General features: G+C 33.4%; 1 pseudogene; it reads right to left on the bottom strand.

Moving 5' to 3' along the window:
• Positions 1-754: 754 nt before the first annotated feature.
• The window catches only part of LOC149566946 (CBL-interacting protein kinase 5-like), a 76,462-nt pseudogene continuing 49,463 nt past the window's right edge, over positions 755-27,753 (bottom strand).

Below are 27,753 nucleotides of genomic sequence, written 5' to 3'. Positions count from 1 at the left end.
TGTATTTGCAAGCATGTGTTCTAGCATTCTTGCAAGTATTAATTACGAAATTAGTTATAATAGTTATTATATTCATTTACTTTAAGGTCTTAGGAGATAGCAATTATTCTTAAAGTAGTTATAATAACTACTATCAAATCTCTATGCATGAAATGCAATTCATAACCTCACAAGTAGCTTACAATTTCCCTTCATTGACATTTCAGTGGAGTTAATAACTAACATTTGAGTATTGGAAATACTATCATTCTTTTGATCATTGATATTTCTATAGTGGTTATCAACTTCTTTGAAAGGGCCAATTAATGTTAAAGTAAACGTCATTGTTAACTTGTGCAAATTTAATAACTACTACAAATTGTTCGATATGATTTTGATGATTAACCTTCATTTATCACCAACACTTTTATGTTTAAATTAATTTCATAGTCAACATTTGGATTAGACTTCAAAATCAATATTGAAGTGTTGTGTGATTAATAACTAACAAAGAACCATCGATTGCTCTTATTTCTCCCTTGTCATTAATATTTAGATTGAGGTCATCAATTTTTTGAAATTGTGGACAAGTTAATTTAAAAAAAAAAAATTAATAGAATTGGGCATGTGGATTTTATTATCACATTCTCATTACAACTTTTTATGCTGAGAAAAATGATTATTCACAAGGATTAATGATTTTGGATATTTATTTTTTTGGTTTTAATTGTACAAACCATTTATCCCAACATCTTAATTTTGCAATCTGGTTTCTTCAAATTTGACTTAATAATTTTAGCTTTTTCCTTAAGAATGATGCAAGTCCCAAAGTATGATCATCGTCTGGCCAAACCAATATGATATCTTTGAGAGAAGGTTTAAGCTATTGATTACATAATTTTTCATATTATATTGTATCTCTGTTAGTTTTTCTCAACTCCACTACAAAGAATGAAGGTGTCACCTCAAAAATATTTGCAAAAGATAGCAAGTTACCTCTTCTTCCATTCTTATTTCCTTGCATCTTGATTATGCAATCTATTTTCTTCATATTATGCAATTCATTTTTTGCATATACTAGAAAATGAGTGAGTAGATGTAAAGCACTTCTCACTATTTGCTATATTTTTCTCTTCAAGTAGGTGTAATAGATGAAGCCCTGAGAAAAATAAATGACATCAATTACATTTTAAGCTTGATAACCTCTTCACATGGGTGTTATAAGGGGATGAATTATGAATCATCTTGAAGTTTTCTTTGTCAAAAATTTTGCTAACAAGGTCATATACTCTATCTCAAAATGTAAGGCTTGCATTTTGTTTTGAATAATGGAACTTCCATCAACTAGGGAATAATGAGTCAGGTTTTAGGATGGGGAGTTAAAACGTGTCCATTATCCTTCTAATGTCATATATATGAAAATTAAGATGGATATTTAATTTATCAACTGTATATCTTATTGTGCATGACCATCAGATTGGGATCTTGAAAATGTAGAAAACTAGCCATAAAAACAAAAAAAAAAGCCTTTTCTTGTAATCATCTCTTGTGAAACATATGTAAGAGTTGTTGAAAATTGGCTAACAGAGATATGTAATTATTGTCATTTATGGAAACACATGATGTACATGCTTACTATAAACCTCAAAAATAAAGATACTTAGCTTTTGGTAGTCAGAAAATTGTCCAAGTATGGAATTTGTTATACAATAGTGTATTGTTTTGATTATAACTTGTTGCCAATGTCATATTATGACTAGCAAAGTTAGATGGAGATAGTATACATGTTGATGATGATGCGTATAACCTCAAAAGTCAGTATGGACTGTACGAAAAAGAAATATTCATGTTTTAATGAAACGTGACAGTGAAATTGAATGAAAGGAATTATTTTGTTTACAAAAAATTACTTATCCAATTAGGCCCGACATCCTAAATGTTTAATCTATGTTGGAAAAGTGTATTACAGTCTTAGCTAACCTAGTAATAATTTTTGTAAAGGCATGATATTTATGCAAAGGACATCTTGCAATCAAAAGTGTAATTGTAATTATGTGTGTGTGGTGTTGAGCAACTGTATGTGAACTTTTGTGAAAGCGGTCTATGAGAAGTTTTGTAAAGATATTTGTGATCTAAGATTCTGCTGAAGATAGACCAGTCAAGGAAGAAGTTACAATACTTATATTCCAAAAGTCTGATTACTTGTTTGGGTAGTGAGCTCTTCTCGTAATTGGAAAGTGCATGTTTGTGTAGTGGGCTCATCTTGCATCTACTGTACCACAACTCCTAACATGGTTGGCACAACTCCTAATAGGGTTGGAATCTCCTAACAGGGATTCAATGTCTCTTAACAGGGACTCTCTATACTAAATTTTCTCATTGAATCCTAATAGGGTCTATCCTCTAACAAGGAACTTATATATCAATATATTATTTAGTGGGTATCATCCCCACTAGGGTTTTCCCTTGGCTAGGGTTTCCCTAGTTAACAAAATATGGTGTTATGAGTTATCTTTGTGCATGGTTACTATTATTATTCAACATTACTTTATTACTTTGTTATATATGATTTAAAGTAAGAAATAATATCCAATTAGCGACTAAATTTAATAGATTACTGATTCACCCCCCCTCAGTAATCCCTATTTCTAATAGGAACTACCAAAATTTGTATGCAATAGACCATCATGATTAAGTTTTTGAGTCATTGAACTTAATCCAAAGTCTAAGACATTCAGATTGGTGCTCTGATCTAGACTCAACTTTTGCAGTTTCAAATCTCTGTAATAAACTCCAATGCTATCACAAAAGTCCACTACATTGATAACTTGTTGGAAGTATTTCCTTGCTACATCCTCCTTTATCTTTCCTTTGGCAACTTTGTTGAAGAGTTCTCCTATAATACATTTCATATCAAAATAGATTTTGGTATTTCTTTCCATGACTTAAAATAGTTGTACAATGTTGGGATGCTTGACTAGTCTAATCATAGTTGTACAATGTTGGGATGCTTGACCAGTCTAATCTTAATGTATGCCTTTTTATTTTTCTTACAAGTACATTTAAAATAGTTCTTTACATGACTAGTAGATGATAAAATGAAGGGTTAAAATAAATAGGGATAATGTTGTTATCACAATCATGAGTCATGGAAGACTGTGAGAAACAATGGAGAAGGACAACCAAATAATGAGAAAAACAATGATTTTCCTAGTTGCAAAATGAAGTGACAATGTAAACAAAACTAAAAATGGTGATAAGTCACTATTGTAGAACAATAGTATCACATGAATTTCAAAGCTAAATGAAAAAATAATTTCAAATAAAGGCATGCAAGTGATTCAAAAGAATCCTTGTTACACTGAGAGAAGTAAAAAAAAATAGAAAATATATTTTGTTCAATATATTAAAAAAAAGAATGCATATTATAAAACAAAAACTATTTTCTCAAAATATGACAAGAATTTACTTGTCATAATTGATGTTGCTACCTGTTTCTATTGAACTAATGGATTAAATGATTTCACATTGCATAATATGTTGCTTGGTTTCTAACTTATCCTTGGTGAAATATAGCTTGCAAAGCTACTACCAGTTCTTACATTGAGTGTTTTTGAATTCTTCTTTTTGATTGATGAACCGTATCTATTTTGAAACTCACTTAGATTTTCCTTTGCAGAAGCCCGCCCTCCAAGATATGTAGAACTAAATTTGGGGCTTCCCAAAGCTTTCTATTTTAATAGATCTTATTTTTTTTTTTGTGGAGCTGGTGACAATCCTTTTAAAGAAACTTTCAGTTGGAGTAACTATGGGTGAATTATGTTTGCTGAGTCTTATTAGAATATTCTTGATATTGAAAATATTTTTCTTAGTCAATGAGCTAAATCCTTTCGACTTGTACTCATTACAGTATGATAATCCATATTCTCCTCCTCAATCAAGATTTCCTCCTTAATAGGAAAATATCTAGTATGCTCTTGAACTTTCTTTGCAAACAAGTTGGAGTCCGTGTCCATGGAATTTGTAATAGTTTTATCAAATAATATTCCACTTGTAGGGGTCAATGAATCTGCATAGTTAATCTTTAATGGATATCCATTCCCCCAACATTTGATGGAGTTTTCTAAGTGATCACTAGAGTCTGAGGAAAGATAAACCCATTGTGCATATGATGGTGTACAATTTCTACAGTTCAACATTTGATTTACTAGAGTGAATGAGTGAAGAGCATTGTGAAAATCTATAGCTTCCTTATCCTTATTCATAAGGTTATCCATTTCTCAACACTCTATAGGTTTTCTTGGTATTGTGTAAGTCTTCCCCATTTTGAATCCTTGTGATATTTATATTTCATGTAGGGACCCTAATCTTGTGCTTGGAAAACTATTGTCATGATTAGTTGAATCAAAAACATTTCTTATTAAGGAAAACCTGTGGTAAGAATCTATCATTGGCAACTTCACATGGACAATCTACTCCCAAACTAGACTGCAGTCCAAATTGATTGGAAGGCTTCTTATTAACTACAACTAACTCACTTAAACCACATTGACCCACTTCTATAAGCACATTTATTTTCATTGAAGGTGTCCTTTCAATGTCACATTTGTCCATGTCACCTAGCCCCTTCTGGAAAGAGAACTCTGAGATATAGCTCTATGCGAGATAGAGCTTCAAGCCTCTCTGACAACAGAAGCAACCTAGGTGTTACACGAAACATTTAAAAATAATAATTGACTAACCATTGCAATTGTGATGTCCTATTCTAATGAATAGCCATCACTTTTACAACATTGTTGTTGTAATTACACCAATTAGTCCTGACGAATGAATGTCACTTCCATAGCACAATTGTCGCATTGACATCACAATTATGAAAATAGAATGGAATCTTAAGATGTCATGAATATGAAATCTTGTTCCTTCCTTCTTCCAATTTACACAATTTTTATCAGTCGCTATTATAATAGTTATCCTTGCCATCGTAATTTATAATAGAAAAAGTTTGACGACCATTCAATGGGAGTCAATTTGTGGTTCTGTAGCTTGGGAAATAGGTAGATGTCATAATTATGATGACCTGCCATCACAATTTGGGTCCAAATATAGTAGTACCAATTGGACGGTGAGTTCGGTGGTCTTTCGCTTAAAGCTATTTGGATAGTGGGTCCTTCTACCTTCTACAACTCCTAATAGGGTTGGACTCTCCTCACTAGGATTCAAAGTCTTCTAGCAGGGACTGATATGTACTGAATGTATTTTATTGGATCCTAATAGATTCCATCCTCTTACAAGGAACTTATTTATTAATACATCATTTTATGGGTACCATTCTTACTAGGGTTTTCCCTCTGATCAAGGGTTTCCCTAGTTATCATATCTAGTGTTATTATGTATATGTATCTTCTTATGGTTTTTATTTTTATTGATCACATGTTTGAGATTTAAAAAGGGTTAATAAAGAATGTATTGATCTGATAACTAATTCATCCCTCCCTCTCAATTATCTTGGTGAAATTTACTTTTCTAACACTCTTTTCAAGCTCTTTGGAGAGAATAATGCTGAACATAGTAGCATAAGTTTAACAGAAGAGTGCCCAATCATGATAAGTCCTATAGCTACTGGGGTACAAATTTGACCTAATTTTGTGAATGGGGTAATAATGTTTCTTGACCAAGAGTTGGTGTATCCCATGCATATCACCCTATTAAAGCATACATTGAGGAAATGGCCCAAGATTGTGTTACCAAGCTTGAAGAGTTCTACCTATAACCCTTCCTCATCTACTATCCTACTACAACTCATGGATATGATAGCCTTACTAATGTTGGAGAAGGTGAAGAGGTGGTAATAGGTCAGAGGAGTGAGCTGGCCTGAGACGTTAGAGAGAGTGGAGGTGTCTAAAAGTAAGGAGTTGTGGTCTAGGGTGTACTGGGGTTTGGAAAGGGGTGACAAGGGAACACAATGTGCCAAACATCTTGAGGGAATTTTGGAGGGAGACAAAGAGAGTTTGACACTGGAACAAAATGAACAACCACTTCTTGTGATGAAGAAGGCTACCAAGAGAGACATAATTGGGTGAAGGATGAGAAGTGGGAGGTAAAGGCCAAATGAATCAAACGTTGGAAATATTTGTATTCATCATGGAACCATTGGTTTATAGGACATGTGTTCCTCCATTTGGAGATGCGAGAAAAAGAGATGGTCTTGTGAAGGATGGAGAGGACGAAAAACTCCTAAAGCATATTTTCTAGGAGGTCAAACATGGAGGAGGCATTGACAGATTCAATGAAAGAGGCATGGGAAGGAGCCACCTAAAATGGAGGGTAAATAATTCATGATCACACTTGAAAATAAAAAGGAAGTACATGTGCGAGGTAGTGCAATGGGGGGGGGGGGGGAGGGAGGGGTAGAGAGGCATGGAGAGAGAGTTTGAGAAGAGAATGGTTGAAAAGGGGGAGGTGATAAGTAGTGAAGAAGGTGACAAAAGAGATGGAGGTACAAGAGAGAGCATAATCCATTGCACTCACACCACCGTAGTGAGGCCAACAACTGAAGATATCAGAGCCAAACAAACAAGGAAGACCATTTAGGATCACCAAATCCAAAACCTCTCAAAACTAAAGGAGATGATGCTCATAGCACATAAAAGGCTCCTGAGTGTCATCAGAAGAGCACTAAAGACCAAACTGGAAGGATCTATCTAAAAGGTACATACTGAATCAAGCCCATGATCATGTAGAGGACTCTGGATATCTATGGTACATGCAATAAAATCCCCTTAGCTGGTGATGTCACCCATGGTGGAGAACCAAGAAATGCACTTGTATAAGCCTGTAAAAGGTTTTGCATCATCCATACTATGTATTGCATAGGGTGAGGTGGCTGATAGAAAGTAGAAAAAAACAGTAAAGAAGTCTTTAAGATGAGGAGCATAATGGTTAATACAAACCCACATGGATTTAGCCAAAGAATCAAAGTAAAGGACTAAGGTACTATTGTGATGTGGAGCCTAATTAGACTTAGAGGTTGATTTTCCCCACTTTATTCAATGAATTTTCTCCCTAGATTTTACTACGAGGGTTTGGGGGCACCACCCCCAAGCCCCAGGGGTCAAGGAACAATGCCCCTTACAGGTTCAGAGGGCAGTGCTCCTTGCGAGGTCTTGGGGTTAGTAACCCTAGGTGTGCTCCTTGTCACAATACATGGCAGGGTCGAGGGGCAATGTCCCCAAAGCCAAAAATGAATTTAATATTGTAAAAGGTGCCAAGAGTTATATTTTTCTATTGGATAGCTTAATTTAGCCCCAATTTTGTAAGTGACAAAATCTTGTATAAAAAGGATTAGGGTTAGGTGTTTTATTATGTATGATGAGATTGTAGCTTCTTGCAGTAGTATTGAGGTGTAAGGCATTACAAATTGTAATCATTTTATAATCACTAGATAGTAAGAATATTGGACTCATTGTTGGTGGACGTAGCCAAGGGATTGGGTGAACCATGTTAGATATTTGTGTCTTGTGTTCTCTTTTGTGTGATTTATCATTTTGGTATTGGTTATATTTGCTTGTAATTATTAATTATGTCTCATTAATCCTAACAAGTGGTGTTAAAGAAAGGTCTTTTTTTTTTGTTTTAGCTATCCTTTATAATAAGGTCTCACGATTGAGTGAGAGAAATGGTAGATGAGGGTAAGTTGAAGGTTGAGAAGTTTAAGAGGCATAACTTTCAATTATGGAAAATACAAATGGAGGACTATATCAAAAGGATTTATGGCAACCATTGGAAGGAAAATCTAAGAAACTGACATCTATGACGAGGAATTAGATATTATGGATAGAAAGGGACTTGGAAGTATCCATTGATGCTTGGCACGATCAGTGACATTTAATATTACAAAAGTGAAGAAGAATGAAGAGTTGATGCAAACCCTATCAAGGTTGTATGAAAAGTCATCTACTTCAAACAAGGTATTTCTTATGAAGCATTTATTTAATATGAACATGATAGAAGGTGAATCAATTTAAAATCATTTAAATTAGTTTAATATGGCAACAGGTAAATTATCTTCTGTAAATGTTAAATTTGATAAAGAAATTAGGGCTCTTTCTTTGCTTGAAAGTTGGAATGGCTTGGTAAAGGCTGTGAGTATTCTATTTCTGGATCTAATCCCCTAAAATTTTATGATGTGATTGGTGTTATTCTGAGTGAGGAAACTTGTAGGAAAAGCTCAGGTGGATCTACATCAGGAAGTGCTTTGAATGGACAAAGAAGAGGCAAAATGAATGAGAGAGGAAGTAATTCTAGAAATCATGGGAAATGAAGAGGAAAATCAAAGGGAAAGAGGTCTCAATATAGGGGACCAAGATATTGATGGTACTATGGAAAATCAGGGCACAAGAAGAAAGATTGTTGGACTCAGAAGAATAATGAAGGAGACAAACAATATGATATTGAAGTTGTTGAAAATCGACCCCACAACTCACAAGAATCACCTGCATGCAAACACCTGTCACAGAAAGAGAGAAGAAAACTTATGGAGACTAGAATTCCTAGATCTAGAGATGAGACATTCTTGATGAGCAAACAGAGAGATTGTTATTATCAAAAGTGAATGAATAAAATTACAAAGAGACCAATCCTTATAAAAGGAATTCAAAACCCTGACAAGGTAAAACCTAGGTTGCATGATAATAATTAATAAAAAAATTAATTATTATATGCCTAAAGTTTAGCTTAAGTAAACTAGAGATACTAAGTGACTTAATAATTAAATCAAAATAATTTATTTAATAAGGCAATATATTATTACTATAACACCCTCCCTTAAGATAAACTTCGGGAGTAGCTAAAAACCTAGAAACTACTGCTAAAAGCAAATTGGGCCCCGACAACAAAGCTTGATGAGGCAACCAAGCACAACCAAATCTCTATAAAGAGGAGAAATAGAGAAAACCACATGGGAAAAACTTTTCTCCAAAATGAGATGGAAAAAATGTTCTAGAAGATAGAAACACAAGATGATCATGAAGAACACCACTAAAGCATGGAGCTGCAACTACTGCCAAACTGTTGATTTGAACAACCTCCACTGTATAGAACATGACTAGGTAGAGAAGAATAAGCCTGAAGAGCTGATCAATCAAAGATGGAAGGTATCTTCATGGCCTCCAAAAATAGGAATGAAAGAATGTCTATATGGTAAATGATCCATGTCATCGAAATGCATAGATATCCAACCACTACAATCACCTAGTACATAGGATCAAATACTAAATACATAGCTCACTCCATCAAACCAAGAAAGAAATAAAACCAAAATAACCCCCTCTAATCTTGAGAGGTAAGACATGAATGCTAAAACTGAATGCAATATCTCATGCAGAAAGAAGAACTAGGAACATTGAGAGTGCAAAAGAAGTACAAACACTTATATTGTCATGTGTTATCGCCACATCATGAGGCAAATGTCATGGAAGGAACACTCACTTGAAAAATGAAGATGGAGAATATGGCCAACATAAAATCCTGCAAGGCACTTTATAATATAGTGCAAGTATGACAAAACACAAAGATGTCCATGATCTTGAAATACAATAGAGTGACACTTTATCTTAGTGCGTTTGCAAAAATACTACAAAAGGATGTCAACAAAGATCAAAAGAGGCATAAGGATAAAATAATAGATAGCATAACCCATAAAAATTTATCTAAAACAAAAAAATTGGTCCTCAAATCTAAAACAACCAAGATATCCATCAGAATGCAAAAAAGAAAAAAAACTAAATGAGAAGTGCCTGGAGCAGAATTTGGAAAATGAAATGTCTCAAAATATGTCTCTCAGAGTGCAAAATATAACTTCTAACTTTAACAGCCAAAATAGGCCACCAAACATCATAAAAAATCCAAATAAACTTCACAATCATGATGGGCTCAAAATCAACTTTTTGACACTTTTTTGGATCGAAAAAAAAGTTTGGATGAGCAAGTTATGGCCAAAAAACCACATGTAGCTCAAAAATACTGGAAAAGCAAAAAATAAAAATTTACTACCTCAGGTTCCATGCCAAAATATCTTGAAAAGTGTGACAAACAACACCAAAAATCATCTCAAGAAGCATGCCATTTCTGTACCAAAACTATCTCAATTTTTGTGCCCCAAAATCTCAAATTTTGTTATTTTTTGATTTTTGTACGAAAATCACAAAATCACCGCCTTCAGAAACATCGATTTGTGTACAAAATTTAGAAAATTTTCACCTTGAGAAATGTGCAAAATCTCATTTTTTAAACAAAAAATTTTGATTTGCGTACTAAAAAAATTTGAAAATCATTGCCTCAAGAAACGTGTCCAACATGGGAGCAAAATATTTAGCCTCAAATTCCAATTGTGTCAAAATTGGACAAATTTTATATGAAAATAGGGGTTTTTGGGCACTTTGAGCTTAACGGTGATGTTTGTTTAGGCTCAAAGTGCACGAAAAAATGGTGACCCCCCCCAGATTCAATACAAAAAAAACTTTGAAAAATAAAACTCTTTGAACAAAAGGCATAGAACTGAAAGCCAATACAAAATTCTAATAAATAGAATAGGGGCATGAAGATCTAGAGCTCTAATACCATGTAAAATTTGATGAAAAATCAACCCCATAGCTTCCAAGAATCACTTGCATGCAAACACCTATCACAAAAAGAGAGAAGAAGAAGCTATGGAGGCTAGAATTCCCAGATCCAAAGATAAGCCATTCTTGATGAGCAAAAAAAGAGATTGGTATTATGAAAAGTGAATGAATAAAATTACAAAGAGACCAATCCTTATAAAGGAGATCAAAACCCTAACAAGGCAAAACCTAGGTCGTGTGATAATAATTAATAAAAGAATTAATTATTCTATGCCTAAAGTTGAGCTAAAGTAAACTAGAGATAATAAGTGACTTAATAATTAAATCAAAATGATTTAATTAATAAGGAAATATTTTATTACTATAACAGATGGAAACAATGAGACAAATGTGGTAAGTAATAAATTTGAAGAGGATGCTTTGCTTCTTTCTTTAGAAAATATTGATGATTTAGGGGATTTAGATTTAGGGGCTTCATTTCATGTCAATCCCCATAAAGGTTATTTTTTTGATTATGTCCAAAGGGATTTTGGGCTTGTTTATTTGGGGGATAATGGACCTTATCAGATTGTTGGAAAAGGGAAAATAAAGATTAATTTTTTGAATGAGAACCATTGGCTACTACAAGAGGTAAGCCATGTTCCAAGGCCGAGTAGGAATTTAAGTTCAATAGTAAAACTGGGTGATGATGGTTGCATAATTAGTTTTAATGATAATAATTGGAATTTCTCAAAAGGTTCCTTTGTTGTAGGAAAAAATGTGAAAGTAGGCACCTTATATCTTTGTACATTTCATACTGTTCCTTCCACTTTGATTGTTTCAGAGAAAAATGAGTGTTTAGGAAAAATTGCTACAGTTATGCAGGGAGAAAAAATAGTTGTTGTAGATTCTAAAACAACACTATGAGATAAAAGACTTGGGCACATGAGTGAGAAAAGTATGAAATTACTTCATTCAAGGAAAGTTTTACTAGGTCTGAAATGTGTTAATATGGATTTTTGTTAACCTTGTGTTTATGAAAAACAAAAGAGAGTTAGTTTTGTGAAGAGTGGGAAGGAAAACAAAGACAAAAAATTAGAGTTTGTGCATATAGATGTATGGGGCCTAGCTCAGGTATCTTCCTTTTGTGGCCGTGATTATTAAGTTACATTTATTGATGATGTAACTAGAAAAGTATGGGTTTATTTCCTTAGGAAGAAATCTAATGTATTTGTAACTTTTAAGAAATGGAAATGCTTAGTTGAGAATGAGACTAGTAAAAGGTGAAAATGTCTTAGATTTGATAATGGTGGTGAGTATTGTAGCAAATAATTTGAAGAGTATTGTTTCACTAACGGTATTTATAGATAGAAAACTGTCCCAAGGACACCACATGAAAATGGAGTGTTGAATGCATGAACATGACAACAATGTGTTAGGATTAAACCAAAAACAAAAATAAAAATTACATGCAAATATAAACAATATCAGAAAATAATAGATCACATAGAAAAGAATAGAAGACACCAAGATTTAATGTGGTTCACCCAATCCTTGGGCTACATCCACTAAACAATAAGTCGAATATTATTATGATCTAGTGATTACAACTTGATCTTACAATCTATAATCCCTTACAACTCAATACCACCACAAGAACTAATTTTTGCATCACCTTATGAAACAATCCCTAACCCTAAGCCCTTTTATATAAGTATTTTTTACCACTTTAGGGTTATAATTAATAATTACATGTCAGCACAAAATCCTGATAAAATAGGGTCCAATTTTTTTTTTTTGAGGCGATGTCCTGAGCCCCAAAGAATTTATAAAGTATGTACAGTACTTCCCTGATTAGTCACCACAAACTAACATAATGGAGTGTGCAAGGAGCATGAGGTTACATCCAAGATTGTCCTTAAATATGTGGGTATTTTCTTTCAATACTATTGTATATTTTACTAAAAGGGGTCCCTCTATTCCTTTGGGTTGTGGTATTCAGGAGGAAGCATAAACTAGTAAGAAGGTGAGTTATTCTTTTCTCAAAACCTTTGGCTGCGAAGCATTTGTACATATAGGTTAGAAAAAATAGAACCAAACTGGAAGCCAAGTCAAGAAAATGTTTATTTGTTGGATATGACATTGATTAATTTGGTTATAGGTTTTGGGATTGTAAAAATCATAAAATTGCAAGAAACAAGGATGTCATATTCAATGAAAAATCATAAAATTGTAAGCAATGATGTCATATTCAATGAGAATGTGTTATAAAAATATTTTTTACAGCAACATGAGAAGAAATAAAATGATTATATAGTACTGGATGATGTTCCAATAATTCCTCATGCTCTACAAAAATTGCAACAACAAATGCCACACACCCCAATGAATGTTAGTTGGTTAACAAGGCTAAGTAGAACTTTAGAAATATTTTATCCCTCTTTGTATTCTACTTTATTAATAGATTCTTGTGAACTTGAATGTTATATTGAAGCTATGTGGGTGGACACAAAGCTTCAGTGGGAGTCTGCAATGACAGATTAAATGAACTCTTTACTGAAAAAAAAAACTTGGGATTTATGTAAGTTACCTATAGGTAAAATGGGATTATAGGTTGAAAGAAGATGATGGAGGTAAGAAAATATTTAAAGCTAGGTTAGTTGTAAAAGAATTTGCACAGAAAAAGGGCATTGATTTTGATGAGATAATTTCTCATGTTGTTAAAATGACTTCTATTCACATTGTTTTAAGTATTGTGGCTATTGAAGATTTGCATTTGGAGAAGCTTGATGTCAAAACAACTTTTCTTCATGATGATTTGGATGAAGAAATATATATGTTACAACCATAGGGATTTTAGGTCAAAGGTAAGGATAACTTAGTGCACAGATTGAAGAAAAGTTTTAAATAGCTTGAAGTAAGCACCTCGACAATGATATCTTAAATTTGATAGTTTTATGCATGATCATGGATACACTAGGTGCCATTCAAATCATTGTATTTATTTTAAGAGGTTGGATGATGATAGTTAAATTATTTTTTGTTTATATGTTGATGATGTGCTTGTTGTTGGGTCTAACATGTATCGCATTAGGGGGTTAAAAGAGTAGTTAGCACACTCATTTGGTTAAAGGATTTGGGAGAAACAAACCAAATCCTTGGTATGCAAATTTATAAAGATAGGAAGAAAAAAAAATTGCCATCATCTCAGGCTGATTATGTTGAGAAGGTGTTGTAATATTTTTCTAGGGAGAATGCCAAAGTTGTCTGCACACCTTTGCTCAGTCATTTGAAATTGACTAAGGAGATGTGTCCAAAGGCATGAGAAGAGGAGAATAAGATGTTCAAGGTACCTTATGCTTCATCTATAGGGAGCTTAATGTATTCCATGGTATGTACTAAATAGATACTGCACATGCAATAGGAGTTGTTAGCAAGTATATGAATCATCATGGAATTAATCATTAGAATTCTATCAAATGGATTCTCAAATATTTGAGAGGATTATCCAGTAAATATTTACTTTTTGGGAGCTCTACTTGATGCAGTGCAAGGTAGGAGAATCCCCAAAGGAGATGTCCTAGCTCTCAACAATTAACCACACAACATAATATAAATTGTTAAAGTAATAAAATATTTTCTTTTTAATTAAATCATATTGATTTAATTATTAAGTCACTTATTATCTCTAGTTTATTTAAGATAAACTTTAGGTATATAATAATTAATTATTTTATTAATTTTTATCATGCAACCTAGGTTTTACCTCTTAGGGTTTCAATTTCTTTCATAAAGATTGATCTCTTTGTAATTATTCATTCATTTTTGATAATAACAATCTCTTTTTTGCTCATCAAGAATGTCTCATCTATGGATCTAGTGATTCCAACCTCCACAACTTTTGCTTCTCTTTCTGTGATATGTTTTTGCATGCAAGTGATTCTTGGGAGCTATGGGGTTGATCTTTCATCAACTTCAACATGGTATTAGAGCTCTATATCTTCATGCCCTTTTTCTTTTTATGAGAGGTTTGACTTGGTTTTCAGATTTGTGATTTTTCTTTCAAAGGGTTTCAATTTTTAGAGTTATTTTTTATTGGATCTGGGAGATCATTTTTCGATGCATTTTGAGCCCAAATGAACCTCATCGTTGGATTCATAGCACCCCAAAACCCCTATTTCGATATAAAATTTGTCCAATTTGGACATAGTTGTCAAGTGAAGCAAAAAATTGCTTGCTACCAGATTTGGGCATGCTTCTCTAGGTGACAATTTATTTTTTATTAAAAAAATAAATCACAAAAATAGAGGGATTTATTGAAAAAATAATAATGATATTTTTAAAAAGTGTATGCATTTAAAAAAAAAGGTTTTACTTCAAAGAGTTTTGCTTTAAACCTTTTTAAATCTTCCCAAAAAGGATGCCTACATCAGCAAAGTACTAACACAGTAGGGATGTCAGAATAGTACTGACACATTGTAGGTCTACTGCAGGTGTTGACATCATCATTTTTTGAGCCAAAATTTGATGGCCTTCAAACCATCTCTTCTATGATTTTTTTTGTCCTAAAAAGCTGTTTGTGGTTTTTTGGCCATATCTTGGTCATACAGTAGTATTTTTTGACAAATATTATATCATCAAAAAGATCTTTATGAGACATTCATGATTGCGCAGTTTATTTGGATTTTTGATGCTATTTGGTTTACTTTTTATGCAATCAAAGTTAGAAGCTCTATTTTGCACTCCAAGAGATATATCTTGATCATCCAATCTTTGATTTAGGAATTCTTTATAACATTGGAAAGGTCTTTTCGATCTCTTTCTAGCGATGCTAGTTGTTTTTACAAATTCTTCTCCAGAAACATTCCATTCATTTTTTTCCTTTTTGCATTCTAGTGGATATCTTGGTTGTTTCAGGTTTGGGGATAAATTTCATTGCTTTAGATGATTCATCATGGGTTGTACTATGTATTATATTAGCCTTATGTCTCTTTTGGTCTATTTGGACATCATTTGTATGTATATTTGGAAACACATTGAGATAAAGTGTCACTCTATTGCATTTCAGGATCTTGCACATCTTTGTGTTTTTTTGTACTCACACTACATTATAAAGTGCCTTGGGGGGTTTCATGTTGGCCATATTCGCCATCTTCCTTTGTCAAGTGAGTGTTCCTTCCATGATATTAACCTCATGATGTGTCGATGACTATGTCCTTTTAGGTATTTGTACTTTTTTTGTACACTTGATGTTCCTAGTTCTTCTTTATACAAGAGATATTGCATTTTGTTTCAATGTTCATGTCTTACCTCTCAACATTATAGTGGGTTTATGATGGTTCTATTTCTTTCTTGGTTCGATGAAGTGATCTATATATTCAATATTTGATCCTATGTACTAGGCAATTGCAGTGGTTGAGTACCTATGCATTTCGGTGAGATGGATCATTTACCATATATAAATTATTTCATTCCTATTTTTGGAGGCCATGAAGATACCTTCCATCTTTTATTGATCAGCTCTTCAGCCTTAGTCTTCTCTAGTTGGTTATGTTCTATACAATGAAGGTTCTTGAGATCAATAGTTTGGCAACATTTGATGCTTCATGCTTTAATGGTGTTCTTCATGATCATCCGTTGTTCCTATCTTCTGAAACATTCTTTCCATCTCTTTTTGGAGTAGAGTTTTTCCCATGTGGTTCTCTATATTACTCCTCTTTTCAAATTTTTTTTTGCTTGGATACCTCATCAAGCCTTGTTGTCGAGACCCAATTCTTCTTTCAGTAGTTGTTTATAGGTTTTTAGCTACTTCCTAAATTTATCTTAAGGGGGATGTTATAGTAATAAATTATTTTTTTATTAATTAAATCATGTTGATTTAATTATTAATTCACTTATAATCTCTAGTTTACTTAAGCTAAACTTTAGGTATATAATAATTAATTTTTTTATTAATTGTTATCATGCAACCTAGGTTTTACCTCTTAGGATTTCCCTTTTAGGGTATTGATCTCCTTCATGAGGATTAATCGGTTGTCATTTCATTTTTTTTTTGCACAAGCAAATATAATTTTCTTGTTTGTTGAGAAAACCCTTCTCTTTCTCTGCTTTTCTTTCTTCCTTGTAATAGGTTATTTGCATGCAAGATATCTAGGGTCTGTGGATTTTTTCATCATCAAATCTTACATAAATAATAAAACAAAGAATTAGATCCAGAATAATGCAAATTCTCATAATATAATCATAAGATTTTTATCCAACATGCCTGACTGTAAGGCCTTCTAGGTTATGACCAAATATAAAGCAATCACAATAGTAATTCTACAAGATCTTGCAAGATCCAATTCCTAGCTAGTCCAGATCCACAATCCAATAGAAAACCTCAAGAAGAATCTAAACTTGTGCTCTCAAGCCACCAAGAAACCTTCTTGCTTTCCAAGCCATAACTACTAGCTTTGTAATCAAATTTCACTCTCTCATCTACTCCTTGCTTCCTCTATACTGAACTGAATGCCTACAACTCTAGAAAAGCCCTCCACAAGTCATCCTATTGCAAATAGAATACTCTAAAACCCACCTAAACATAAAATGCCACAAGTCAACTTACATCAATCATTAAATACACATAGGATAAATAAACAAGACCCAAATAGGTCCATACACATCCCCATGATTTATCCATGTCACTATCACATGTTACACATATTAAATGCACCAAGTCCACCAATCCAATCCACAAGAATTCCATACGAAGTGCTAGATTATCAAGCAATAGAAAAACTCCAAACATTATCGAGTAATAATATATTTTTAGTAATGTAGTATAATCAAAGAAATAAACATGCTGAGAAATGTAATATAAGCTAAACAATGCAAAATAAGCCAAGCTCCTTCAAAGATCGAGCCCCTCGAACAACACTACAACCAAGAACTGCTCAATATGGCCAAGCATCATCCATCCTATGACTGAATCCTCCTACTCCAATGCCAAAAATATCCAACATGTAGGATTTCCAACTTCACCAAGATGCTCCTACATCACTACTATTGATTTACAAGGCTATGTTGTCTCATATTTGGCAAGGGATTTTGATACTAGATAGAGTACTGTATGGTATACATTTACTATTGGTGGGTCAATAGTGAGTTAGATTTATTAGTTGTAGAAGGTAACTACTTTATCCACTACAAAGTCAGAGTATGCTATTGCTACATAGTCAACCAAGGAGATGATATGGATTTAGTTTTTCATGGAAGAATTGGGACACCCACTAAGGGATAATTATTTGTTTACATATAACCAAAGTGTCATTCTCTTGCAAATAATTTTTTTCTACATTCAAAGTAAAGACACATACAGTTGTGGTATCATGTCATTCGATCAGTTTTGGATGATGAATGATTAAAGATGGAAAAGATACATACAAATGATAATCTAGCAAACATGTTTACAAAGGCAATGATAAGGGAGAGGCTGAACTCATCTTCAACTTTGGTTGGTCTTCTAGATTGAACAAAATAAAAGACAATAGAGTCTAACATGGTTTACATTCCAGTGGGAGCTATGGGTTTAGTGGTGCTATGATCAATCTCCAAGTGGGAGGTTATTGCTATGAAGCCTGATTAGTCTCCAAGTGGGATATTGTTGTGATGTGGAGCCTAATTAGACTTAGAGGTTAATTTTCCCCCACTTTATTTAGCATGGTTCTCCCCTAGATTTTACCACAAGGGTTTGGGGCTAGTACCTTGAAGCTCTAGAGATCAAGGAGCAACATCCCTTGTGGGTTTCTAGGGCAACACCTTAGGCGGGGTCAAGTAGCAACACCCCTTTCGGGGTCTTGGGGTTAGTGGCCCAACACATGCTCCTTATCATGATACATGGTGGGGTTGAGGGGTGACACCCCTAAAGCCAAAAATCAATTTAATATTGTAAAAGGCGTCATGAATTATATTTTTCTATTGGTTAGCTTATTCTAGCCCTAATTTTGTAAGTGGAAAAATCTTGTATAAAAAGGCTTAGGATTAGGGATTTTATTATGTATGAGGAGAATGTAGCTTCTTGTAGTATTATTGACCTATTAGGGACTATAGATTATAATTAGGTTGTAATAATTAGATAATAAGAATATTGGACTTTTTGTTGGTGAATGCAACCTAGAGATTAGGTGAACCATGTTAAATCTTTGTGTCTTATGTTCTCTTCTGTGTGGTTTATTATTTTTGATATCAGTTATATTTGCATGTAATTTTTATTTTTGTCTTATTAATCCTAATAGGTAGAAGCAAAGATTCAATCATGAATCATGCATGCACCACCACTAGAGCCCCTAACCCCACCAAAAGTCTTGACCCCATCCTTATAAACAAAGAGCCATTATTACCCAACAAAGCCAGGTAAAAGATGAACATGACTCTCATGAATCTTGGTGACAACAAGGATATTAGGAGAGCTAAAGATATCCTAAAGAAGACTTGGAAAGGACCAAATGGTATAACTTCTATTCCAACAATTGAGAAGAAAAGAGCTAACGGGAGGCCTCTCATTCTCCAACTATCATTGGGATTGTCATTTGGTCTTGTCATCTGACCTTGATTCCCTCCAAGTAGGAGGAGAATCTTGAATAATAGCCTAAGGTTCTTGATAAAAATAAAATTCTTGTTGTGCCTAGCCTTTGCATATAGGCCTTGAGAATGCCTCAATTTTGCCACCTGTGATATAGTGAGGTCCTCATCAAGAAAGATCTTAGTGGGAAGAGGAAAGAGCTACCTCTTTTCCCTAAGAGCTTGCAAGTAGTTAGCTAGTTTGAAACCTAAGAAAAAAAATGTCATAATGTCCAATCCAAGCCCCATTGAGTGTATTATCTAAAATACCCAATTGCTCATTGAGAAATAAGGAGAAGATTCCAAATAAAGCTTTAGTCCCTCTCAAAAAAAATTCTCATGGGACCTTTTGCTCCTAAAAAGTAGAGCCAAAGCCCCCTCCACGGGACCCATGCCCAAGCTTTGAAAAAAGGGGGCACTAGACTAAGAAATCATTGCTTATTGAGAAAAATGACATATAGCTCCACAAAATATTTTCCCTCCCTTTTATTCTTCCTATGTTTTGTCAAAAAAATTATCTATAATATTTATTGTTAAAAGTCCATTTAAAATTCTATTTTAGATACCTTCACAAATTAGCTAAAATGTTGAGCAACCACTACTAGCTAGCTTAGTAGTAAGGACTTGCCCTAAGAATGTTAAAGCAACACTATGCAGGGATTAGATACATTATTGACATTTTTTAAAGTAATAAAAAATAAAAAATAATCTATTTAATTTTTTTGTAAGTAATTTATAATTTTGGTTAACAGTACATCTTGATCCATGTGTAACCATTTCTAAATATTAAAAACCTTATTACATTTTTTTTTGATGGACCGATTGAGACACATCTATAAAAGAGTTAGAAATTGACAATATAATCATCTTTCTAACCTAGAAACTAAAACATGAAATTTCCATCCATGAGGTTAAACCCCTCTTCTATTTGTCACATTTTTTACTCTTTAATTTCCAATCACTCAATGGATAGATCCTCCTTTATCAATTGATCTTCTTTCTCTTTTCTTAGTTCCTTGAAGACTTAGAAATTATCCTCCATTGAAAATTATCATTGCATTTAACACTTATAATCACATGCAAATATATTATTTAAGTCATAAATAAAGTGAAGGAAATAAAAATCCCCCAAAAGTGCTTTCTTCTCTTCATTATGCCATTTAACCATGTTATCCTTTTCATTATTTTTTGAGATGGCCTTCATTTCTTTACTTTATATAACACTTATACATAAAATTCTCTTTGAAATCACCCTTTACATCATAATTTTTGTTCATGTCTTTATTCTCTTCCTCAATCATGCTTGTTCTCTTTTCAAGGAATTGATAATTTTTTACTTCTTTATTATCAATAATTGAAATCTATAAACATTCTTTTAACTATTTTAAAAATTTATATGCTCTAAATAAATATAAGATTTCTTCACCACATATGGGTTTCCAAAGATCTCAATATTTACTATAGCTTCCTCTCTAATGTAGGTTGTTTCCATTTTTACAATACTTTGAACCTCCTCTATCAAATAAGATGCAATCCTTCTCATTGCACTCTTTAAATTCTTCTCTTTTTACATTATAATATCCAAATCTTTCCCCTTCTTCAAAACACCATAATAACTCCATAAAACTCAACTATATGTTTATCTTCATTTGATGCCCATGTTGCCAAAAGCATGATGGAATAATGTCATTTTTCTTTTCAATGGACGAAATATGTTTTACCTTTGTGAACAACATTTTTTTATTTAAAAGAAACATTTCAAGATTACGAAGGATTTGAAACTTTGCTGGTTAAACATGTCACAATTTTTTTGAAACTGTATTGAGATTTAGTCATATCAATTTTTTTTTTGATTAAGGTAAAAAGAAGTTTTGAGGGGACCCAAAACCCCTTAAATCTAGATACAAAAGATATTCAAATAATGCCCAAATGTACCAAATTAGGACCTTAAGATAGGTTTTGAGGGGACCCAAAACTCCCTACAACAAAATTAACAGTAAATGTCTAGTAACCCCAATCAAACCGAAACATAAGAGAAAAGAAAAGATGGGCATAAAAATAAGAATTATAACTATGTTGTCCAATTGGGTTTTGGAGAAAAAAAAACCCACAACCTACAATCTAGAAGGGAAAGATAAGAATGAAGGATTTGAGCAATACAAAAAAAAAATTCCATAAAGCCCTCGAATATCTGCATGTAAAAACCTATCACAGAGAAGAAAAAGACAAGAAGAGGCGAGGGTTTGCTCTAAAAATATGAAAATTGTATTCTATGAAATGAAATAGATATAAGATAACTAAAAAAGATCAATCCTTATATAAGGAGATCAAAACCCAAAAAGGGTAACCTAAAAGGTAAATGCTATTTAATAATTACTAATTAATTATGAAATATGAATGCAAAAAGGTGCATAAAGTAGAATCTTAAGAAGAGAGAAAAGGTAAGTTAATTAATAAAATGAAATTAACCTTTTTCTCTAACCCCCCCCAACACCACCCCACCCCAAGATGAACAACAATGCAATGCTAAAAGTAGACTTGCATCCCAACAACAAGGCCTGATGAGGTACCTAATCAAAATCAAGTCTCTATGAAATAGAGAAATAGAGAAAATCCAATGGGAAAAACTCTACTCCAAAAGGAGATAGAAAAAGGATGCACAAATGAAACATCTCAAGACTATAAGTACAATGAAGACCTCCATGATAGAAGCTTGAGAATCTATAGCCCCCCAAAAATGGTAGAAATCCTATGTTGATGAACATACTAGTGTGGCTTCAATATGAAGGAAACAAAGGTAGTGGACAAGGATGATAAGACCTATGTATGTAAGGTGCAAATGGAAGTCTTAGCTGATGCTCAAAACTTGAAATGGAATCTCTAATGGAGGTGGAATAATAGGTGTGCTAAATCTGTCATCTAAGAGGAGATGTGTAGCCTTTGATATATCCTCAACAACTTCTATAGGTGGCTCAATTACTAGAGATACAATAGTAGGCAATGTTGAAGAGTAATTTTGTACAAGAGATGAAATCTGAATAGGAGGTGGAGGTGCAGAAGTCACAACACTGGTCTCAAGAACAACACATAAGTTCAAGTGACCTAACTTCACCTTAGCAGACTCTCATGAAAAAAGAGAGTGAGTCTCCAATAGTGGAGATGGTGGACCAAAATGTGAGAAGGAATATAGATGGGAAGCATGATAAAAAATCTTTGTAGCAATAATATTTCCTATCTCACTATCTTTGATGTGCACTGAATCCTTTGCAAACTCAATTGTCTTCCCTATCCCACTGCATGTAATTTGATAAATAGAGAGAAGGTTAGAGGAAAAAGATGGAACATAAAGTACATCATAAAATGTACCATCATAAATTTTAATAGAACCTTTCCTGCATACAATCATAATAATGTTATTCCCATCAAAATGTGTGGAGTATGAGAAGCCTCAAAAGAAGAGAACATATCTTGAGAAGATTCCATATGGTGTGAAGCACTTGAATCCAGTAACCAACTAGAAGAATGAGGGATAGTAGTTGCACATAGTGCATGACCCTTTCCCATATCTTTACCATCTAACTAAAATGATGATGATGATGAAGGTTTATGAGAAGTGCAAGGAATATCAATGTTTCTCTTCTAAGGAAGAGCTATCAAATTTGAAACCTGTTTGGTATATCCATATAACTTCTTATCATAGCAATATGACTCATAATGATCATGCTTATTACAATAAGCACATTTTGGTCTTTCTAGCTTTGATTTACCCCCTTTAGGAGGAGGTGGCCTTGATGAACTGTGAGCGTTGAATCAATCTAAAACTCTATAGAATGATATTTTTGAGTCTTCTCCTTCATCCCTAAAGATGGCCGAGCTACCAATGCATGACCCTGTGAGCCTGTGAGAGAATCCAACTAAGTGAGCTTAGCTTGCTCTCAAGTCAACTAATCACAGAAAACCTCAAAGGATGACATGGAAAATCTATTACCCAAACCATCTTTGGTGGAATAGAAGGTAGACAATTTTTTTTGAAAGTTTCCACAAAGCTTAGAAAGAATTAGGTGGATACACTCAGTGTCAGTCTTCATTTTCCCACAACGTTGCAATAAAGATCTTAGTTGCTTGAATTTCATCTAGAAGTTTTCAATGGAGGGAAAAGAATCTGGTGTAAGTGAGGTAAGATTTGCCTCATTTGAAGTGCCCTGAACTCATTCACTATACCAAACAAGCCTTCAAACTTGGTCCACATAGCTAGAGGGGTACTGCACCCATCAAGATGAAACTATAGACTTTCAGAGACTTGTAAAGAAATCAATCCTATTGCCTCATCCATCTTGTTCCTATGTTTCATGACCTCAAGAGGCCTATGTAAAACTGGTTGCACTGTATCTAAACAAAATCACAAACATTTTAACTGGAGAAGTTGTGTCATCAAGGTCTTCCATTTGTGATAATTATGAGGGGTTAGAGGTTCTAGACAAGAATAGGTCTTGGCTATTGTTTTAGAGAGTGTTGAATTGTTTTTGAATGTAGTTCTAGTTTACATAAGTAAATAACATAAATAATATGACAAAACACCCCCCACAATGCAAAAATTGAACCCCAACTGCTAGAAGGAATGCATAATGAGAAGAGAGAAAAAAAGCTTTAGATAAGAATAAAAAATACCTAGTACTAAATGTTGGTGAAATGATAGAGAATATGGAATGTTCTTGAGAAGAGAATTTTGATGCTTTTTTCAGAATGAAAAATGGAGCTATAACAAAGAAGTTATGCTCCTGAAAGATAGAAATCATCAACAGACCTCAAGTACCAAAATGGGTACTAAACTAGAAATAAATCCCAAAAATTCCTACTTCATTGTCTCCATCTCAAAATTAGCTTTCAGGCACTTCTTTCAGATTGAAAACAGACCCCTGTATGCTCAAGATATTGCAAAAAAAAGACAGGGCCCCTTGTATGAGCATCAAAAAAGATTTTTAAAAAAAAAAAAAAAATAAATTTTAAAAAATTATCACCACCCTCGAGTGGAGCGGAGTAGAGCTCAGGCAGAGCTAGGGCAGAGCCACTATGACAGTGGTGGGTGGGAGGCACCACTAGCTGCGGTGGCTAGCTAAGTGGTGATAGTTGCTGGAAGCTACTGTGGTCAGCAGAATCGTTGGTGGTTACCACTATCGCTAGCAGTTTCAATGACTGCTAGTGGTTTTTTAAACCTCTATGGTCCATTTTGTTTATTTTTTATGATTTTTAAAGAAAAAATCCACCTTGGAGTGTGTGCAAAGGCCATATAGCCCTATTGGGCAATTCTTTTAGCCTCCTAGATCAAAATTGTCCAAAATGAATCGTGAGGTTTGTTTGGCCTCAAAGTGCTCCAAAAATCAGAGACCCCCTTATTTTCACAAAAAATACCAAAAAAATTCTAAATATGTTCTGTCAAACCCTCATTCTCCTTTTTCTCCAAATATTGAACAAACTACAACATAGCTAGCTATTATACCATGAAGGCTTTGAGCAATACGAACAACAAATCCACAAAGCCCTTGAATACCTATGTGTGAAAACCTATCATAGAGAAGAAAAAGAAAGAAGAGGCGAGGGTTTGCTGTGAAAATATGCAAATTTGTATTCTTAGAAATGAAAAAGATTTAAGATAATTACACGAGATCAATCCTTATAGAAGGAGATTAAAACCCGAAAAGGGTAACCTAAAAGGTATGAAGGGTAACCTAAAAGGTAAATGCTATTTAATAATTACTAATTAATTGTTAAATATGAACACAAAAGGTGCATAAAGTGAAATCTTAAGAAGGGAGAAAAGGTAATTTAATTAATGAAATGAAATCAACCTTTTTCTCTAACTACAAAGAATTTTGTTTATCTCCCTTCTTCTGGAAATGAAGTGTTATATCAAATTGAGGAGGATCCTTTTTAGAACATTTTCTAGTCATACATATTTGATTGTCCTCCACCATTGCAACCTTAGACTTTCACACCTGAGATTCCTAAACAAAAGATCTATAGATGGAAAACTGGGTTGGACAAGCACATGTAACCTTCATTGGAAGAACCATATCTACAACACGACCAACCAAAGAGAAAAATAACTACAATACAATCCACAAATTGTTGTGTAGAACTAGAGAGAGCATGAGTACTACCAACACTCTACATAATAGAGCCATCTTGACTAGAACCAAAACTTCTGCATAGAGAAGGACCAATAGGTACCAAACCAACATATGGCTGGAACTAGTAAGCACTATCTCCACCATATGATTGGAACCAACATGAACCACATTCACCTTCTACTTGGAACCAATAGAAGCCATAGTTATGAAAGAAGGATCCTCGTCCCCTTTTTGACCTTGGACAAGTCCAACTACCTCTACGAGATTATCCTCCACATGAGAGGATTTTTTGACCACCCTATTGTGTTGTGACAAAGCCCCCTTTGACCATGAGCAAGATTTTTTAGCTTTAATTTTCTTAGCTTCACACTTTTTTGCAACATGTCCAATTTTAAAGCATTTCCTACTTTTAAAAGGAAGACCTTCATAATCTAAAGACTGAACCCAAGAGCCCTTAAGGGCACACAATTTAATATTAGCCAAAAGGCCTTTAGAAAGGTCTATATCAACAAGAATCCTAGCATAGCTAGAGTGAAAAATATTGAAAGAGTTAGAATCCACCATAAGTAAATATCCTAAGGCACCTCCTATATCCTTAAAGACATAGTCCAACCAAAGTTGAAGAGGAAGGTTAGGTGATCTTACCTAGATAGGCATTTTGTAAAATGATTCAGATGACTAGTTAAAAGCTAGATGCTATGGTTTCACCATTAGAGGGAAGCAATTTTCCCAAGTAAAGAAGTGACCATAGAGAATGACCCTTCTATCCTCTGTGTTATTGAATCTAGAAAAAAGAAACCTTTAAACCAAGGAAGAATATGAACATAATCTATAATATGAGGTTTTTAGTGCTTGGAAATCCATGCATGGAGTCCTTGAAGAGTGGGCCAAAAGCCTTTTAATTGACCAATAACAACATCCTTAGCAAGGGCCTCAGACTATTGGTCAATATCTAAGAGAGTATTCATATTCAAACTCAACAATATTGAACCACAAGTTGGAAATGGTCGAGACTCTTCCGAATCCCAACATTACACACAAATTTGGCACAAGAATGCCCCATCTTGACATCCACAGAGGGGCTACACATAGACCTGGCCACATCTCCAGCTGCAACATCCAAAACATTTTCCTTAGGGTTCGTACATGATCCAATGATAGACTTCTTAACATTGTTAGATTCCACCAAGCAACACCCAACCACAACAACATGTGTTTGATTAGATCCTCAAAATGAAGATAACACATGTGCACCTAATGATTTAACATGAGGATTTTCCCATCCAACGAACACCAACGTTAGCATTTAATAACAAGTACAAATTTTCCAAGCTAAACTCAGATTGACAAAATATAGGCCATTTGGTTATATGCAAAAAATGAGTAAAGATTACTTTAATGATTATATATATTTTTAATTAATGTAAGTTCTTAGTTATATCTAATTTCGAATCATTAATTTTTTCAACATCTTTATATATAAGTTATATTTTATAGATAATATGATTAATTATTGGAATGTACTTTTAATTTTTATAAATGTCTAATTATTATTATTATTTTAAATTTAATCTAAATTATTAAAATTATATATTAATATTCTAGGCAAGAGCCTACAACACAACAACAATTTTTGAGTTTCTTATCTGGGAGGTATTGGATTTGAGTCTAGTTAAGCTTAATAAATAATAATAATTAATCGAAACACATAATCATAATAAATATTGGCTTTGGCCTCTCACCAATAAAAATATATTAATATTTTATATTATATTATAAATATGTAAATATAAATTAATATGCAGTGTGTAATATATATGCTATTTCTTATATATAACTTTTAGAAATCTAGTTTATGGTTAGGTCATTTTATTTTTTGTTTCTCCTTTGGTAACATAGTCTGATACAATTGTTCCTCAAGTGTAGTTACTTAGAAGTCTTTGCAGGAGTAATTTAGCGATTGATTATTTTTATCATCTATTTTTTTTATTTTTGATAAATGATATAATTTTTATTAATGTAAGATAATTAAGTATTAAAATTCAAAAAGAGGCTAAAAAGCCAGATGTAAAAAATATGCCCTTATATTGCATCCAAAAGACCAACCCTCCAACCCCAGACCAAATATTGTCCAACACCTAAAACATAAACCATGGTGCTAAAAAATAACAATAATAATGTATCTATCATTATCCTTGCTTCAAAATTACTCTTGAAAAGAAGGAACACCCAAACATAGAAGAGTGAGGAAATATCAATGCTTGTCCTAGGATATAAGTCCTTATTGATAAATTCAGTGCCAAAAATCCTGCATACAATACGAAATAATTCATTATCATCTACCTTGAAGACCTCTGCTAGACACTAGTATGAAATCTCACTATGGAACCAGGGGTCTACTTATATTTTTGCTTCTGTAGATAGAATTTAGCCTCCATTTTCAC

Source organism: Cupressus sempervirens, chromosome 3 (genome assembly GCF_028749045.1).
Source record: "Cupressus sempervirens isolate cs-2001-9-10 chromosome 3, ASM2874904v1, whole genome shotgun sequence".
NCBI classification, from domain to species: domain Eukaryota; kingdom Viridiplantae; phylum Streptophyta; class Pinopsida; order Cupressales; family Cupressaceae; genus Cupressus; species Cupressus sempervirens.
The sequence above is the reverse complement of the archived record's forward strand: the minus strand, read 5'-3'. Positions and strand labels throughout refer to the sequence as shown.